This window comes from Sturnira hondurensis, unplaced genomic scaffold, assembly GCF_014824575.4.
Source record: "Sturnira hondurensis isolate 20B ecotype Veracruz unplaced genomic scaffold, ASM1482457v3 Scaffold0001872, whole genome shotgun sequence".
NCBI classification, from domain to species: Eukaryota; Metazoa; Chordata; class Mammalia; order Chiroptera; family Phyllostomidae; genus Sturnira; species Sturnira hondurensis.
In genome coordinates, this window is record NW_028074503.1 from 28,623,749 (window position 1) to 28,637,490 (window position 13,742).

Below are 13,742 nucleotides of genomic sequence, written 5' to 3' on the forward strand. Positions count from 1 at the left end.
TGAACTTCAAATTTGGCAAGATCGTAGTTCTCATTAAGGAAGGGAATGGAAGCCAATTTTGAAGAAAAATGGTTTCCTATTTTTGAGTGTAGAGGGTTGAAACAATAAGAGTTGAGCTGAAGTTGAGGAGCATTTCCTCTGCCTTTTTACCTACCATTTGGATAAAGATTATTAACCGGAGAATGCAACGAGACATGTCTTGTTTTTTGACTCATAAATGCAAATATCTTTCTTGATTCCTTTATTTGTTTCTCTTCCACCTTTCTAAATCAAAGCTCAATTGGTTAACATGAAGCTAGGTTGTATCTTTAAAACACCTCGATAAGCAGATAATTTCTGAAAGGACTTGACTTTGTTCAGTTTAGGCCTGGTCTAATCTGTCCTCAGGTGTTCTCAGAGTTAAATGGCTATGGTGAAATACACAGGATGTGCAAGGGATGAAAATAATACTGTTATGGGAAATGTAACTTTGGAATTTCCTGATTTAACTGCAGAGATTTCAGTCTTAACACTGTGTCAATATTGGTTTTAAACATACACATGTTTGTTTATTGGCACACACACATAAACACACACACAGGAATCTCATCCATAAAATGCACCCACATCTGTGGTTAAACATAGCAGCTGTGGAACAGCCCTGATCACACTCTGAAAACACTGGGACCTGAACTAAGAAGCCTATATGCAGCAAGGTGGAGATGGAGGTCCTGTGCTAGGAATGCTGTCTTGAGAGTTCTCCAAGATTCCCCCAGACAGACCCCTTTGCCAAATTCACAACATGTCTCCCCAATTTTGGAATTGATAATTAAAGACCCCAACTTTATTCCTCACTCCAATAACTGTAGTGTAATAAATACACTACAGTTATTTGTGTCTTTAAAGGCCAGCTCAAAATCAAACCAGGACAATTTGAAGTCTGCTAAACATGTGTGTTGACCACCCCAGGATCTCTGCAAGCCCAGTGAACAAAAGAAGCAGAAGCCATTCAAAGGCTCTGTCTATGTAACCACCAAAGAAAAGGACTGTCCCAAGAGCAAGTGTCCCACTGTGCTGGCATGGGAGTGCATACCTTTGCTTAGCATCCCACACCATGTCACCTCCTTTGGCCACACTTCCTGTGTCCGATAACCTACATGGGAACAAGCTCGAAAATAATACAGAAAATGCACAGCAATCTGAAATTATACCCATAGAGCATCAGGAAACAGGTCATCTTCAATGTAAGCCCACCCTTACATAATGACTGAGGTTATTGGAAACTCTGCCAACAGGTATACAAGAGAAAGCATGTCACACTCCCACCACCTAGAACTGCCCAAATTGCCAGATGCAAAAATGAGACATTTTTATTACAGATGAGTTTTCAGATTTTTGTTTTTGTGTTCCTCACGGAATTTCCTCTATATCTGTGTATGTTTTCTTTTCTTCTTCTTTCTACTTTTGCTTTTCGATATGTGAGTTGAATCAGTGCATCTCACACATTATGACTTCATTTTCCCCCCAGCAGCTGCACAGAGAGTTGCAATTATCCTCACCTGGCACTCAAGGCCCTCTATAATCTGATTTCATTCTTTCATTATTCATTTATTCATACATTCATTTATTCATTTTTCATTAAATTGGTATTTATTAAGCATTTATTATGTCCAAGGTGTAATGGTAGTGATTGGAAAGACATGATTAAGATATGTTATTTGCGTCAAGGAACTTAGAGTCTAGCATGAAGCACACATAATAACTATGAATCACTGCAAGGCAATAAGGGCTAAGGCAGAAAGTGTATGAGTCACCCTGGGACAATAGAGAGCACTGTGTCTCATTTCACCATCAAGGAGATGTGAGGTGTAAACTGAGGTTCAAAGCCTGAGTGGGAATTTACCAATTATGTCCAGAACGAGGTAACAAGGGCTGTTGTAAGTAGGAGAACACCGAACAGAGTCACCGGATGGAGAAGAAATAGGTAGGAAAGAGGTAAGACAACCCAACATTTCAATACAGCCATGCTCTTGGTAGGTGGACCTAGTTAATCTAGAAAGATTCTGGTTAACTTGTATTTTTGTAAAAATCACTTGAGTACAGTGTGCACCATGGAAGCTGTGCCTAAGGACTTTCATCTCCTTCATTTCCTACAATTTTCCCTTTCCCAAAGCTTACTCAGTTCAACTAATGCAGTGAATAGGAACTATTTTCCCAATCCAGGGGTGCAACAACAAACCTATCTAAATTTTAATACAACTCCCCTTTTCTCAGGGAATCCAGGGTTCTTCTCCACTTTTCCTGATATCTTGACTTCCTACAGGGTCAGTGCATGGAGAACTCAAGAGCTCTTCCTTTTTATATGTTCCACCCTTTTGTAGGGAATCTGTCCTGTTTCTTCATAAATGCCCCAAAGCACCAGACTCATTGTAGATTATGAAACCAATCTCTACTGAACAAAATGTTTCTTTCTCTTTCTTCTCAAACTCTTTGCTTTACACTGAAGGCTTTGTGCTCACTATTTTTACAAGTCTTTTTAGCCAGTACTTTGGAGAGATCACATGGAGATCTTATGATTTTTCAAATTCTAATTCAGATCAGTAGGCGGGGGCAGGTGGGGGTGGGGGGCTAAGCTCCTGTATTCTAACAACTCCCCATGTGATGTCAACGCTGCTGATCATGGACCACACTTTGAGGAGCTGGAATCACCCTGTTAATCATGTTCTACTTCTCTTAGGATGGACCTTCTCTATCACTAGTCTATTACTTGGGGTTTTACAAACTTAACCTGTTCTTCACACAATTCAAGAATATCAGCTCTTTGAAGGTAAAGAATATGCCTTCCACATTCTTGCACCTCCCCCGTGAAGGTGAGCTATTCAACACTGATGGCTGATTCCAACGGATTTGCTGACCACGTGCTTCAGGCTGCTCTAAGACCTTTCATGGCTATTAGCTATCCTCAGAATGCAGTTCAACCTCCTTAAATTGTGATGAAAAAGTCCTGTGTGGCCTGGCCCCTGTTCCCTCTCTAACCTGACCTGCTATCTTCTGCTCTGTGACCCTACCTTCTCATGTGGGGTGTTTCCTTATTCCTAGGCGGGCTCAGGGCAAATACCTGGCTGTTATGCAAGATGTTGCCTCACCTGATGACTCTGGGAAGCTCAGAAAAGGGTGGGAAATCGGTCCTTGAGTGGACTATTTCTTTCGTCCTTGACTTCTAGCCCAGGGAAAAGGCTCTGTATAACTCAGATGCAGGCATGATGACCTCTCTTCTTATCAGAGGCAACATGATGTTGAAGCAGGTGGCATGAGGATTGGACAGGTACCTCCTTTATCCCGTGATTCTTCTATCCTCTCATTCCCATTTTTTTCTTCATTTACGCACTGGCTAACTTCAGCCTTGGTTATGCTCTTCCATACTCTGGTCTCACTTCTAATTGCTTTTCTCTCAGTACATTATCATCTTGAAAACCCGGGAGTTTTTCTCAGAATATCCATCTGTGGCCTTTGTTTCTCTTCCTTCAATGGTTTGTCCTCTAACCCTTTATTCCTAGCTCTCTCTTCCCTTTTGCTTCCTGTGTTCAACTACCCTCACGATAATTTGGTGCGTGGTTGACAATGAACAGCTTTCCCTTCCCAGCCAAACAAGGTGTACACTTCAAGTTTGGCTTTCAAGTGTATTCCTTTTGTGTCAGCCATCATCTTATAAAATTGGATGTTATGTCTTCGTTATCTCCCACACACCATTTAGCATGTCCTCATCTCTTTCCTCATCTAAATTAAAGCTTGTTATACTCGCATGCACAAATTAAAACGAATTTCACATACATCCCCTTTTATAGTTCCCGGCGATTGGCAGGTGAGCATGGAAGTGAATACCATACCTGAGGAGGTTACAGCCTACAGCTGCTACCTGCTCCAGATACCTGGACGGGGTGTGCTGACAGGCAGCCCAAGTGGTCTCAAGGCTGGAGTCCTGACAAGTACTGCACCTGCTGGGGGAATTGATCCAATCAGAGCCTGTTTAGAGGCAAAGTGACATCCACGAAGATTTCCTTTCTTATCAGGTCACAGATGGCTTTCCCATAAGCCACTTGAAATCTAAAGACTCGTCGGGAACTTAAGGGAAATCATCACCCAGCTGCTTTCCCCCCTAAACAACATGCCTATTGTTAGATTGGGGCTTCGCGCTTGGCATGAGGGTTTCATCCAGATGTGGTGGGCTTTAGGCCCCAGCACACTCTTTCTGGTAAGTGGTGGCCTGAAACCCGCCATGGGAAGACATGAGGCAAGAGTGCTTTTAAGTCCTTTAGATGATATTAGCACATCGCTCAAATGTCCTCTTGGGCAGATTTCTGTTTTCTTTATGCATTAGATTAGCATGCTAAGGATATGCTTTCTCATGAAAAGTGAGGAAAGAGCTGATACCTTCGGCAGGAATGGCCACGTTCTGTCAAATCATGGTGCTCCGTAGGGTAGCTCAGCATATTAGGCTGGTCCCTAATCACAAACCCAAAGACATTACACGGAACCCAAAGGAATCCAGCCGTGGTCCACCTAGCATTTTAATCAGAACAGTTAGCTTTTCTCTTCAGCAGCCATGCTATCCCCAGTGGAGACTGTTATGTTATTGGGAAGTAAGGTCACAATGCCATGTAGGTGTGAAGAAAATGGGAAACAGCTAAGATAAATGAGGAAGTCATCAGAGATGCAAATGAAAGATAGCTGGATTCCAGGGGAAAGACAGTAAGAAGTGTCACCATGCATGTAGAACTCAGACATCTGCTGTGCGCTGTGACAGTGGAAAGAATTTTGACCATTGTTTCAACTCTATAATAACTTTTCAATGTATTAAAAATGCCTTGTAATTCAATGCCCCACTAATATATAGGAATTAAAATGTATTGATTCACTGCTTATTTTACATGTCAACTTAGGGGTGAAAAAGAGAAGAAGCTGTATTTTTCTTTTTACCACTTTCCCGCAGAAGAGGGCGAAAACAAACACAGGTGCTTTAAAATTTTCCAAGGTGCAAACTAAATTACACGATGCCCAGGAGTGTGCAGTAGCATTTCTTTGTTTGAGCATGGAATAAAAGACAGATAATTAGGAAATTGGGAGTCTATTAATTTTCCAAATTTACTCATGCAAGAACCACTGAGCTATGGTGATATTTGCTTACCTCGTCATTATGCAAAAATATATTAGCTAATTATTTTGACTAATGCAATTAAGATATGCATATTTAGCATAAACCATACAATAGAAATGTTACAGTCAGCAATTGCTGGGTTGCGCTCATGGGTAGCAGAGAGGCAAAAGTCCCTGCTCAGTCTCCAATGGCAAGCCACAAGATTGCTACAACTCTGCCTACACTGTTATTATTAGTTGGGTTGCAGTAATTAATTTACTTTACAGCATGACTCGGTGGCACAGCCAGCAGTGGTATTAATTTTTGTTATGAGACACCTGAAGATGTCAGCTTTCCAGCAGCAGTGTCTGCACCTTTAATTGCTTTCATCAGTGGAAATGCAGTATCTCTTTCAGGCATCCAATTAAGAATGCCATTGTTATTTTTCTTTCCTCTCTAACCCTTACTAATGAACACAGGAGCTAGCGAAAGTTAAGGTGCTGGCAGCAGCCAAGAGGGGTATCTTTCCTTCTTCACCTGGGAACCCCACTGAGCCTTGAGTTCCTGAGCGATAGAACAAGGCGTTCGTTGAATCTCCTTGGACTCTCTCAACCCACGGTCTCTTGCTACACAAACTGTGGTAAGTGAACGAGCCTGGGCTCACCCAAGTCCCTCTGGATCAGAGTCTCATTTTAACAATATCCCAGTGATCCGCCCAGTGATTAAAGGCAGAGCCAGCCTTCCACCTACATGAAGTTGCAATGGCTTCATCAATGGTGTGACTTCAGAGTTTGCTGGAGAGAAACCCAAGGATAAACCTATGAATCCAGTGCCCACCACTTATTCCTTTGCCTTTAGAAGCATTTCAACCTATGGGAGTTCCATATGCTGTTGAAAGAGATGAAGATTTTCCTCAGCTCTTATTTTACCCTGTGTCCACAGAGACACCAAAAAGGTGAAGCAAGGAAGACACTGGAGAGAAAAGGCCAAGAGAGGAAAAGGTTGGGGAAAGGGTATGAGGAAAACGGTGCCTTCACCTTGCAGTTCTGCCTCAGAGCTGGGCCCCACCCAGGTTCCTTCCTGGGCTCTGCAGCACGAGCTTGTCCAAGGATATCAGCCACATGTATCTACCATCCACCTGTCCCTTGCTGCACATTCCCCACCAATTCCACCTCCTACTCCCAGACCTCTCTCTCTCTCTCTCTCCTGTTTGCTTCTTTCTCCCTTTGTCCTTAAAGGGGAAGAGTTATATAGGTCATGTTACTGCCTTTATGCATCCATATTTTGACTTTCTAGAACTTTCCTCTGGCTTATCCCACCTGGCTTGTTCTTCTCTACTTACCCACATCTCATGACATCCTATTTCACTAGAAAACACCATAGAGACTTATCATCCTCACTCCCGGCCATAGCTGGTACACACAGCTGTCCCCCAAATCTGGACCCTCCCATTTGTATCTCTATTCCACGTCCAATTACTGAAATTTTGTGTCTACTAAGTTGAGCTCAGTTTATTGGCATCCTACTAGGTTCTGAAATTATCTACACCAGCATAATTTAGGAATACTCATAAAAGGAGTGGCCATTATCAATAATCAATGACCAGCCTCTTTGCTAGCAAAAGCAGCAGGACCAATGAGGAGACTAGAAGTATTCAAACTTATCTAACAAACTCTTATTACGGGCTGACTTACATCTTTTCTAACCCCCACAAGAAATTCCTGGTGAAGTCCTAACCCCTGGGTTCTCAGCATAGTTGGAGGCGGGGCCTTTACAGAGGTGCTTAAGGCAAAATGAGGTCATTACAGTGGGTCCGAGTGTAATATGACTGGTGTCCTCATAGAAAGATGAAATTAGGATGCAGACATACACAGAGTGGTGATGATATGAAGACACAGAGAGGCGATGGCCATCTATAAGCCAAGGAAAGGAGCCTGGAACAGATTCTTCCCTCAATGATCTCAGAAGGAACCAACCCAGCTCACACCCTAATACACAACTTCTGGCCTCCAGAACTGAGAGACAGTAAACTTCTATTGTTAAAGCCACAGTCCGTAATACTTTGTTATGTCAGCACTAGGAGTTGTAATACTCCTGGAGTTGAAACACAACTCTTTGAAATGCAAGAAGTTTTATTCACATGTCTCTGCTTCACAACATCTAGCTTAATAATAGGTATAACGTAGTGGGTGTTCCATAAATTCTCACTGAGTGAATGTACAGATGAATGGATGAACGTGTGCGTGAACGATGATCTGAAGGACTATTCCCAGGTCTTTAGATAAGACACGTTTTGCTTTGTTCTCTAACTTGGACCCTGATGATTCTGTGGCACTGTGTGACAAGTGCCTTCCATCCCAAACAAAAGCTGATTCATGAACAAATCCCTTGGAGAAGAGAAATTGCCCATTTTGGGGTTCCCCTTTCCAGACACAAGGGGCTTTTGTTGATCCTTTGCGGAGCCTCCAGCATCCCAAGAAGCATGAGTCAGCTGGGTGGCAAACATATTTGTTTTCACATATTAGTCATATATTTGATAGAGTGTATAGCAAATGTATGTGATAACATAAAATATATTTTAAAATTACAAATTTGGACAGCTGTCATGACATTTGAAAGAGTAGATTAAAAATGTTGCTATATCCACTTTTAAATGCCATGCCGAGTGGCTAAATTTGTCAGCCTTTCTACATATTTTATTTTTGTGTATTTGCTTTGATTTTTTAAAAGGAGCTCACCGGGTGATTTCTGGGCAATTGGTCAACATTAATAAAAACTCCACTTTGTAAAAGCTAAATAAAAAGTGAGCCTAAGATGGACTCTGCCCAACTCCACCCAGTTTGTCTTATTTCACAGCCTACATTGAGCAAAACAGACAAGAAACTATTGGGAACTATGAGATTTAGCAAACAGAGTTGACAAGAGAGCAAGGAAGCAAAATTTGGAGTTCAGGAACCCGCATTTCACACACTCTGTGCTCAGCTTGAAGTGAGGGCCCTGTTGCCTGGGTCCCTCCAGCCCCATCCAATGGACAGACAGTGCTGCTTGGCTCCTGTCAGTTTTTGCTATGAACGTGTATCTTGACCAAGAAAATGCAGAACTGCAAAATTTTTAAAAAATCTTCCCACATTTTCAATCATAACTTTTCAAGAGCACCACACAAAACCAAATTAAGCATATTGAGGGGCCAGATGTGGCCTGAGGGCTGGAATTTTGCAAACTTGGCATTCCTCAATACTCAGAAACCCTGCAGATCAGGCCGAAGATTTTCCATTCCACAGTGGCTTCTCACCACACATCTCTCCTGAGGAATGTGGCTTTGGGGCTACCTTCTGTGTGAAACTCCCTTGTAAGTTTATGTCATATGTCATATATTTTTAATACACTTTATAAAATCTTACAGGGGGAGAAACAAGCATTGGCAGAGATAACCCAATGTTACTGTGGGGGCTTTTTGGTGGTGGTGGTGGTTTTCACTGGCAAATGCAAGATGCGTCTTCCTCATTTTACGAGATTGAATCAAAACATTAAAATGTGTTTGTTGTATCTGAACGTGTAAGAACTAAGAGTGAGGAGTAGAGAGAGGCCCACAGGCATGGTGGTGGCAGAAGGAAGATGGCTCAGGACCCGAAATTTGCCTCAGATCACCAAGTGTCAACCATACTGTGGCAACATTAAGTTGTCCTTTGGCACTGAGCTAATCCTTAAACCGTGTGCATATCCAAAACATTAGCTCTCTTCTGTCAGGCCTTTATGTGCCACATGCTGAGTTAATTAACACAGAGACGCTTGATACTGGAACCCCCCAGAGGGGAAAGCAGAAAGAGGCCCAGGCCTGAGAACAGACAGAGCCTGCAGGGGGCACGAAAAACACAGGGGTCTGTTCAGTTTTTATTTCCTTCTGCTCTTGTGATACAAGGTCAGTGGGTTAGTCAAACCCATTTCTGTCCCATTGTCTGTCATAATTCCCAGGAAGACATCCTCTATGAATAATGAAGCCTCAATACATTCCAAATATTAAGCATCCAAATGTCCAACATTCCCTCTATGATGGTCAAAAGGAAAAGTTTATCGGAAAGCTGGCTTGCTCCTAAATATAGCAGCTCCCTCCTTGAAGCCCATTATTCATCATTTCAACCTTATAAATGCACTTCTGTATTTTATTGGAAAACATACTCATTTCACATTTTTACAGTGAGGGGAATATAAGTACACCACGTACAGACACCAAGGTACCTCTTCTTTTATAGTTGAAAGGGTGAGTTAATAGAGAAGCCGTTCTATCGCTCACCTACATCCAGAGTGTAGGGTGGCAGTGTGTGTCCCTGAGGCTTATGCCCAGAAGTCATGACACAGTGCAGGGCAGCACACCATTGGCGAGAAGGCATGTGGCAAACACTTTAATAATACTATGATGGGCAAGAAACCTGTTTTGGACTGACTGGTAGCAATAGGAATAGAGAAGGAAGGAACAAGAAGGCAGATAGATACTCAACTCAACAAGAGGATGATATAAGGCTTGGAGCGTAACTGAATATAATGTCAATATGTCCCTGAAGTGTGAAGCATGGAAGCCTGGTCAGGGGGAGACAGGGAGCTAGAGAAGCTGGTGGAGAAGAGATGGTCTAGCACAGTGGCCAGTCACCTGCTGTGGAGTAAGACAGAGTTAAGTCTCAGACATGTGACCTCAGGGAATTCTTTTAACTCTCTCTCTGTTAGGAATGATGACACCCTGTCCGTAGGATGATCACAAAGTTGGAAATAGAAAATGTACTTATCAGAGGCAGTAGAGCATGGCATTTAAAAGCACTGACTTTGGAGTAGACTAATTCCCCCTCTTAATAATCATGTAAACTTGGGCAAGTTTTTAGGGTATCTAGGTCTCCTTCTCCCCATGTATATAGTTAAAATAACAGCATTAACATTTGCCTCATTATTTTGTTGTAGGGATTAAATAAGATACGTAAATCATTCCAATCTATACCTGGTATATAGAAACCACTCAGTGTGTATTAACTATCATTAGATACAGTATTTAGCACAGTATCTGGAATAAAATAAAAGCCCAAATAACATTAGCCATGGCAATGCTGATGGTAATGCACAGAGTTGTGTACAAATAATGCTGTAAGGGAACTTCAATAAGGAAAGGCCACTAGGCAGAGATATAGAGCCACAGAATAGCAACAGCAAGCAAAGTGAGAACACAAGAGACGTCTCTGGCTCATGAGGCATGGGCCAGGCTGGACCGCTGCGGTTGTCCCAGCACCCTTGGGCCTAGAAGTTCTCAGACACAGGCTACAGACTGGGGTTCACAGAAGCTCGTGAAAGCACCACAGTGCAGTGATGGAGAAGCTCCTCGAACTCTGCTGCATCTACCCTGCCAGCCACCAGGAGCTTGTCTCCCTGTAGCCTTTCTAACAGCTCACCCCACAACACCCCGCTCCTGCCGCCGCCATCAGGCTGGCTAATTTTGCATTAGCCATGTGGACTATCGGATGGTTTCTGCTGTATTTTGTTGCCCTTTCAAATATTTCTTAAATAGAAGATTGTACCATCTGGTGGACAATCTGCCTGTGTGCTATCTCACCTATCACAGCGTGGATTCTGCTCCTATTAGGGAAGGAGTGAGGCGGAGAGGAGACGCTGTTTGCTAGAACGCTGCCTCTGGCCGCCTGCAGCTTCACTGTCACTGGTCTGCTCCCTTTCCCAGTGGCCTGGTTCTGCCTGCACAGCAGTCAGTTTCTGTGTGCTGAGCAGATGTTTCTCCCACTCACTCCATGACCAGCCCATTACTCATGGGGTTCGGGGAGCAGATGTCTCCATAGATAAGCCTCTGTGACCTGTGCTGACATATTACCCACATAAGCACCAATTGGTGGGGCAGCTACACTTCACAGGCGGGAGGGAGAGTGGCTGAAGCTCAGTGAAACTCCACACACAAAATCTCTACTCCACCCAAGTGCAAAAAATGATTTCAGGTGCTGAGAATATGAATGGTATCTAAAGAAGGAAGGCACCCACAAATTAAGGAAATACATGTATATTTACATATATATAGCATTGGACACCTCATGGACCTTTACGGTGAGGCGTATGATATATTTGCCTTTTATTCTTCTCCAGTGAACACCAATTATACAATTACACCCGGGGAAAAATGCAGAGTCGGTATTTTCAGTTAAGAAGATGATACCATTGAAGCCCTGGCTGGTGTAGCTCAGTGGATTGAGCGCGGGCCTGCGACTCAGACGATCGAGGTTCGATTCTCAGTCAGGGCACATGCCTGGGTTGCAGGCCGGTTCCCTGCAGGCCAACTCCCAGCAGGGGATGCACGAAAGGCAACCATACATTGATGTTTCTCTCCCTCTCTCCTTCCCCGCCAAAGATAAATAAATAAATAAAATCTTAAAAAAAAAAAAAAGAGTAGCATTGAGACTTGAGAACATTACCTGGCAAACCTTGCTTGTTAGGAACAAAATCAGCTCTTTTGGTTTGTTTTCCTTTGGGGGATGAGGAATGTGGTCTCACTGAGGCCCATGGCAGAATCCCAAATGATTATCAAGTACTGCAGTTGTCGGGGGGTCAAGAATGAGAAATCTGGAGCCGAACTGCCTGAGGTCAGACCCACTGGAAAATCCTCTAGTAGCTGTGTGACCTTGAGCAAACAATACTGCCTCATGTTCCTCATCTGTAAAATAGGTCTAATTTTGTAGTAAGGGCTTCTTCACAGGGTTGTGTGATTCGGACCACTTGCAGCACTTCCTATGTGCCAGACACTCTCCTAAACACTTTATAAACCCGCTGAAGGATAACTCCCCCTTCACTGAAGTAGAATTAGGGCATAGCACCAATGCCAGTTCTGAACTCTTGTTAACATCTGCATCCCATTACTCCTGTGGCCGTGGAGTCGCTGTCCCGTACCCCCAGACTGCAGAAGGCTCAGGGCGGGCTCCTCTCTCTCACAGTGCGAGAGTGAGGGCGGCTGCTGGGCCCCTCCACGCCTCCCACTGCTTCTCCTTTGTTAGGAACCAGGCAGGAGATGAGCAATTTGCCAGGGCAGCAGGTTAAAAAAAGAAACAAAAACCCTTACCACAAAACCCAAAATTAAGTTCAGCAGATGACCTGAAGTCAGAATTCTAGTTCCACTAATTTTGGATTTCTGCTGATTACAAGGCTGATGGAGCTGGAGGTGGGAGAACCATTCGTGGCTACCATACTCGCTCTACTTTGTATCATAGACTCTGGCAGCCCATCCACCCAAACGTAGATTAGAAAGTTCCGTTTCTCACTATCTTCTCCCTCATTTCCACCCTCTCATGCGACAAACATGGAGTCGTTTCTCCCATCACACAGATGACGCTTTGTGAGATAAAAATCTGAGCTAATGTCTATTGAGTAGTTACTATGTGGCAGACACACTGCCAAACGCTCCACGTATGTTAACATACTTAATATCTACAACAATCCAGTGGAGGAGGTACTCCATTATTTACCCTGCTGTGAACTTGAGGAGGTGGAGGCAAAGAAAAGTTAAGTAACTTTATCAGGGTCTCATAGCTAATAAACGGCACATTGGGATTTACACCCAGGCAGTCTAGCTATAGAATTTGTGTTCATAATCACTATTTGTGACTCAGTTATTCTCATCATTCTTCACATTTCTACATCCATAGAGAGATTAAAATGTTAAATAGGTATGTGAAACTAGGTAGAACTCAGGGTGCAAACTGCATTCTGAAAAGCACAGTTTTTGCAAGAAATACAAACCAAGGTGCGAATACAAGTAACATGGATTTCAGCACATGCTTGCAAGCCTAAGTTTTCCTCTATCTTATGGGTTTACAGTACAAAAGAACTAAGCACTAAGAGTGAGGGATGGTCTGTCTTTGACCCATTAAAGCCTCAGTAGGTGAAGGCCAGCTCAACGGTGGATATCGGGCTGAGAATCACATACATCAACCTGCCCTGCTCCTTACACTTCAGCCAATGGTGGACAGTAAACAGAATCAGAGGGAAAGCCACTCACTTTTGTATTCAACAAATGGTCATCTGGGTTGATTTAGCCTTCTTTGAAGTGAAGTAAAAAGAAGAAGAATATATATAGATGACAAAAGAATGGAAGATTAAAAGAAATGAATGTTATCCGAAGAGAAAAAATATGAAAATGATTTACTACAAGGACAAGATGTTTTTAGAAGATGTTTCAATATTCTCAGTAGAATTGGAGAAGTCATGGTCTCAATGAAACAGCAGCAGAAATACAGAATAAATTGGCATGAAAATTGAGCTGGATACCATAAGAACTACAAGAACAGGAAGTTTCCAGTGGCAAAATATAATCTAATTTAGAAACAGTAAAAAAAATTAGATCTGACACTGTCAAAAATAAAGTCAGTAATGTGAAGGACAAACCAGAAAATTGATCCTTTTTTTTTCAATCCTCACCTTCAAGATATGTTTAGTGGGTTTTACAGAGAGCAGAAGAAAGAGAGGAACCCGCAACCTTTTGGTGTATGGGACGATCGTCCCACCAACTGAGCCACCTGGCTGGGGCCAGAAAATTGATTCTTAATGCAAAGGAAAGAAGGGATTAAAATGATGAGAGATAATATTATATACAGGACAG